At 35.1% G+C, this 6,660-nt stretch overlaps 1 non-coding gene across 1 annotated transcript; it reads left to right on the top strand.

Annotated features, from left to right (window-relative positions):
- The first annotated feature begins 205 nt into the window (after window positions 1-205).
- On the top strand, window positions 206-313 carry LOC112768575 (small nucleolar RNA R71). The gene has a single exon (XR_003185985.1). It is a non-coding gene; the product is annotated as a small nucleolar RNA R71 (small nucleolar RNA).
- The last annotated feature ends 6,347 nt before the right edge of the window (window positions 314-6,660 follow it).

The following is a 6,660-nucleotide window of genomic DNA, read 5'->3' as shown; positions in this document are numbered from 1 at the left end:
CTCCCTTCTTCTGAGGCGTCCCATTACTCATAGGATTCCTCTCAGAAGTGTACATGAACTGGTTATTAGCAACCATGTCAATGAGTTCTTGAGCTTCTGCAGGCGTTTTCTTTAGGTGAACGGATCCACCTGCAGAAGTATCCAATGACATTTTAGCCAATTCAGATAGACCATCATGGAATATATCCAGGATGGTCCATTCTGAAAGCATGTCAGAAGGACACTTTTTGGTCAGTTCTTTGTATCTCTCCCAAGCTTCATAGAGGGATTCACCTTCTTTCTGTCTGAAGGTCTAAACATCCACTTTAAGCTTACTCAGCTTTTGAGGAGGAAAGAACTTGGCTAAGAAAGCCTTGACCAGCTTATCCCAAGAGTTCAGGCTATCCTTAGTTTGAGAGTCCAACCATATTCTAGCTCTGTCTCTCACAGCAAAAGGGAAAAGTATGAGCCTGTAGACTTCAGGATCTACTCCATTAGTCTTAACAGTATCACAGATCTGCAAGAATTCAGTTAAGAACTGAAAAGGATCTTCAGATGGAAGTCCATGAAACTTGCAGTTCTGCTGCATCAAAGAAACTAATTGAGGTTTCAGCTCAAAATTGTTTGCTCCAATGGCAGGAATGGAGATGCTTCTTCCATGTAAATTGGAATTAGGTGCAGTAAAGTCACCAAGCATCCTCCTTGCATTATTATTATTTTCGGCTACCATCTCCTTTTCCTGTTCGAAAATTTCTGTAAGGTTATCTCTGGATTGTTGTATTTTAGCTTCTCTTAGTTTTCTCTTCAGAGTCCTTTCAGGTTCTGGATCTGCTTCAACAAGAATGTTCTTGTCTTTGCTCCTGCTCATATGAAAAAGAAGGACAGAAAAATAATAATAATAGGGGTCCTTTTTACCACATTATAGAGGTCCCTGTGTGAGTAGAAGAAAAGAAGAAGAAAAAATTCGAACACAGATGGAAGAGGGGGTTCGAATTTGGGTGAGATGAAGTGTCAGTAGATGAATAAATAAATAAAAGGAGATAAGAGAGAGAGAAAGAATTTTTGAAAATAATTTTTGAAAAAGAGTTAGTGATTTTCGAAAATAGTTTTTGAAAAAGGTTAGTAATTTTCGAAAATTAAAATCAACAATTAAATTAATTAGTTAATTAAAAAGAAATTTTGAAAAAGAGGGAAGATATTTTCGTAAATTAGAGAGAGAGAGAGTTAGTTAGGTAGTTTTGAAAAAGATAAGAAACAAATAAAATGTTAGTTAGTTAGTTGAAACAAATTTTGAAAATCAATTTTGAAAAGATAAGAAGATAAGAAGTTAGAGAAGATATTTTAAATTCAAATTTTGAAAAAGATAAGATAAAGAGATATTTTTGAAAAGATATGATTGAAATTAGTTTTGAAAAAAGATTTGATTTTTATAATCACAATTAATGACTTGATTCACAAGAAATCACAAGATATGATTCTAGAACATAAAGTTTGAATCTTTCTTAACAAGTAAGTAACAAGCTTGAAATTTTTGAATCAAAACATTAATTGATGATGTTATTTTCGAAAATTATGTTATAAAGATAAGAAAAAGATTTTTGAAAAATATTTTAAAAATTTTCGAAAATAACTAAAAAAAGATTTGATTTTTGAAAAAGATTTTGAAAAAGATAAGATTTTTAAATTGAAAATTTGATTTGACTCATAAGAAACAATTGAATTTTAAAAATTTTTGAAAAAGTCAATCCAAATTTTCGAAATTTTAAGAGCGAAAAAGGGGAAGATATTTTTTTGATTTTTTGAATTTTTATGATGAGAGAGAAAAACATGAAAATGATGCAATGCATGAAAATTTTTAGATCAAAATATGAATGCATGCAAGAATGCTATGAATGTCAAGATGAACACTAAGAACACTTTGAAGATCATGATGAACATCAAGAACATATTTTTGAAAAAATTTTTAATGCAAAGAAAACATGCAAGACACCAAACTTAGAAATCCTTAATGCTTAGACACTAAGAATTCAAAAATGCACATGAAAAACAAGAAAGGATGCAAAACAAGAAAACATCAAGATCAAACAAGAAGACTTACCAAGAACAACTTGAAGATCATGAAGAACACTATGAATGCATGAATTTTTCAAAAATTTTATGCAAACTTTAAAACATGCAATTGACACCAAACTTAAAATTGACTCAAGACTCAAACAAGAAACACAAAATATTTTTGATTTTTATGATTTTATGATTTTTTTTGGATTTTTTTTGAAAATTATTTGAAAAAAAAAAAATAAGGATTCCAAAATTTTTAATATGAATTCCAGGAATCTTGCAATCTTAGTCTAAAGCTCCAATCTGAGGGTTAGACATGGCTTAATAACCAGTCAAGCTTTAGAAGATATTTATACTTTCCATGTATAGAGCAACTAAGTGTGTGAGAATCAACAAGCTCTTGTGATGATAAGTTGAAACCCCAGTCCAAAAGATTAGACATGGCTTACAGCTAGCCAGGATCCAACAAATCATCATGAAACACTAGAATTCATTCTTAAAAATTCTGAAGAATAATATATTTTTGAAAAGATTTATATTTTAAAATTTTTTTTTCGAAAATAAAGGAGAAAATTTTTGAAAGATTTTTGAAAAATTTTTGAAAAGAAAACAAAAAGAAAATTACCTAATCTGGGCAACAAGATGAACCGTCAGTTGTCCAAACTCGAACAATCCTCGGCAACGGCGCCAAAAACTTAGTGCACGAAATTGTGATCTCAGGCAACAACGCTAGAAACTCTGTACGCACGTCTTAATAAATCATTTTTCATTCACAACTTCGATACAACTAACCAGCAAGTGCACTAGGTCGTCCAAGTGATAAACCTTACGTGAGTAAGGGTCGATCCCACAGAGATTGTTGGTCTAAAGCAAGCTATGGTCACCTTGTAAATCTCAGTCAGGCGGATATCAAAAGGTTATGGAGTTTTCGAAATTAAGTAATAAGTAAACATAAACTAAGGATAGAAATACTTATGTAATTCATTGGTTAGAATTTCAGATAAGCGTATAGAAATGCATTCGTTCCTCTGAACCTCTGCTTTCCTGCTGTCTTCATCCAATCAATCTTACTCCTTTCCATGGCTGGCTTTATGTAAGGACATCACCGTTGTCAATGGCTACTTTTAATCCTCTCTGGAAAATGGTCCGATGCGCTGTCACTGCATGGCTAATCGTCTGGAGGCATCACCCTTGCCAATGGCTGTATCCTATCCTCTTGTGAAAATGGTCCAAATGCTCTGTCACAGCACGGCTAATCATCTGAGGTTCTCGATCATACTGGAATAGGATTCACCCTCCTTTTGCGTCTGTCACTACGCTCAACACTCGCGAGTTTGAAGTCCGTCACAGTCATGCAATCCCAGAATCCTACTCGAAATACCACAGACAAGGTTTAGACTTTCCGAATTCTCATGAATGCCGCCATCAATCTAGCTTACACCACGAAGATTCTGATTAAGAGATCCAAGAGATACTCATTCAATCTAAGGTAGAACGGAAGTGGTTATCAGGCACGCGTTCATGGGGAATGATGATGATTGTCACGTTCATCACATTCATGTTGAAGTGCGAATGAATATCTTAGAAGCGGAATAAGTTGAATTGAATAGAAAAATAGTAGTACTTTGCATTAATCTTTGAGGAACAGCAGAGCTCCACACCTTAATCTATGGAGTGTAGAAACTCTACCGTTGAAAATACATAAGTGAAAGGTCCAGGCATGGCCGAATGGCCAGCCCTCAAAACGTGATCACAGGATCAAAAATACAATCCAGGATGATCCGAAGATGTCTAATACAATAGTAAAAAGTCCTATTTATAATAAACTAGCTACTAGGGTTTACAAAAGTAAGTAATTGATGCATAAATCCACTTCCGGGACCCACTTGGTGTGTGCTTGGGCTGAGCTTGAATGTTACACGTGCAGAGGTCATTCTTGGAGTTGAACGCCAGTTTGTAACGTATTTCTGGCGTTCAACTCTGGCTTGTGACGTGTTTCTGGCGTTTAACTCCAGACAGTAGCGTAGAACTGGCGTTCAACGCCCTTTTACGTCATCTAAACTCGGCCAAAGTATGGACTATTATATATTTCTGGAAAGCCCTGGATGTCTACTTTCCGACGCAATTGGAAGCATACCATTTTGAGTTCTGTAGCTCCAGAAAATCCATTTTGAGTGCAGGGAGGTCAGAATCCAACAGCATCAGTAGTCCTTCTTCAACCTCTGAATCTGATTTTTTGCTCAAGTCCCTCAATTTCAGCCAGAAAATACCTGAAATCACAGAAAAACACACAAACTGATAGTAAAGTCCAGAAATGTGAATTTAACATAAAAACTAATAAAAACATCCCTAAAAGTAACTAGATTCTACTAAAAACATACTAAAAATAATGCCAAAAAGTGTATAAATTATCCGCTCATCAATATGCCCAAGGTTGGAGTTAAACACCACCCTGGGTGCCAAAATGGGCGTTTAACGCCAAGAATTATGCCAGTTCTGGCATTTTACGCCAGAAAGTTTTAGGCTGGCTTTGAACATTAGTTTGGGCCATCAAATATCGGGCAAAGTATGAACTATTATATGTTGCTGGAAAGCCCAAGATGTCTACTTTCTAACGCAATTGAGAGAGCGCCAATTGGGTCTCTGTAGCTCCATAAAATCTACTTCAAGTGCAGGAGGGTCAGAATCCAACAGCATCTGCAGTCCTTTTTCAGCCTCTGAATCAGATTTTTGCTCAGGTCCCTCAATTTCAGCCAGAAAATACCTGAAATCATAGAAAAATACACAAACTCATAGTAAAGTCCAAAAATGTGATTTTTGCATAAAAACTAATAAAAATATAATAAAAAGTAACTAAATCATACTAAAAACTATGTTAAAATAATGCCAAAAGGGTATAAATTATCCGCTCATCAAGGATCATCAAAGATTGAATTGCGTGAGCTTCACCCTCATTCAGATCAATTGACCATTGGCGTGGCGTTTGATGTGGATCATAGGAGATTAATGACCACTGGCCCTGACTTTAATTACTTACAGCCTTGCCATTGAATGGATCACTCATTGTTAAAGTAGTCAGTAAAGAGAATTAATTCGGAAGAACATCTCCGAGGCCTTAACTACGTTCTTATCATTTTTTCTACATCAAGCTGGTATTGCCTTCGTTCTTATTTTGTTTCATGCATTTCTACAACAACCACTCTTTTCTATTCGCCTGACTAAGATCTGTAAGAGAACTATTGCTTGCTCAATCCGGCAATCCTCGTGGGATTCGACCCTCACTCACCTGAGGTATTACTTGGACAACCCGGTGCACTTATCAGTTTTATTGTGCGAGTTCTAAATTCATGCACCAATCATTTTTCCAATTTTGCCATGTTTTATGATTATGCCCACCAAGTGTTTGTGGAAATCTCAATTTTGATCATGAGGTAATTTTCCACTCTTTGGCTTGGGGAAAATGAGCATATGGGATACTAGAGTTGTAATGTCCAACATTTAGTGATAATTCATAGATTGTTAATTGTTCTTGCTTCCACTAACGCTAGATTTTTACTAAGGTAATTAGTAAGTTAGTTAGAATTTGTAGATTAAGAACAACTATGCTCACTTGACTTACTCTTTAATGTTAAGGGTTAACTAAGTGAGATTAATCCATCATAATTGCATAGTTGTGATTATGACAAAGAAAGGATTCCCTAGCTCATCCCAAGCCAAGGTTCTATTTATGTTTTGAACCATACACTCCAATCATTCCACAACTTTACTTATTCATATTACATAGATAGTTCTTAAATTTGTTTTTAGTTCATTTTGCTCATGCTTTATAGAAAAAAATGGTGAAATGTACGAATGGTAAAAATGAGGCAGAAGATCCTAAATATGGGTGATCTTCTTCTTTAAATACTAATCTAATAACTAAGAAGTACAAAAAGTATGACAGACTAGACTAGAGGTGCGAAAATCCATCCTTGGGCCCACTTTGGTTGAGTACTTGAGCTGAGCTTGGCGTCTAACTTGAGGGATGGGTGTTGAGTGCTGACGTTGGGATTTTTGCCAGTAAAGAATGTCATAAAAACAGTCACGTTGTAGATATAGTCTCTAAACCGACAAAAATCCCTTCGTACAAACGTTTTGGGTGTCACAAGTAACAAACCCCTTTAGAAATTGTTAACCGAGTATTCAAACCTCGGGTCGTCTTCTCAAGGAACTGCGAGGAAGTATGTTCTTATTATTGGCTATAAAGGTTGTAATCGGGGTTTAGAAGATGAGAAGCAAGTAATTTAAATGACAAGTAAAGTAAATGGCAATTAAAATAAATAAATACTGTAAAGCAGACTTTTGGCAAGGTAAGGGAAGTTGGAGGTCCAACGTAGTTATCTCTCCCAACTATAATGAAAGTTGAATCTAAACTCCACTTGGTCAACATTTACTAAAGCAAAGGAGATTCAAGGGACTAATTAATCTGGCCTTTGAATCCTATTTATTTTCTAAGAAAAGGTTGGGATTATTTAGGTTTAGCTTAATTAGCAAGATAACGATTATCAATTATGTTGAGTTTAATAACTGTTGAGTTACTAAATTCTTAACCAGAACCAAAAGGAGAAAAAGTAAAATTGCTGG

The sequence above is a fragment of the Arachis hypogaea genome, chromosome 17, assembly GCF_003086295.3.
Source record: "Arachis hypogaea cultivar Tifrunner chromosome 17, arahy.Tifrunner.gnm2.J5K5, whole genome shotgun sequence".
NCBI lineage: Eukaryota > Viridiplantae > Streptophyta > Magnoliopsida > Fabales > Fabaceae > Arachis > Arachis hypogaea.
This window is presented reverse-complemented; position numbering and strand designations above follow the sequence as displayed.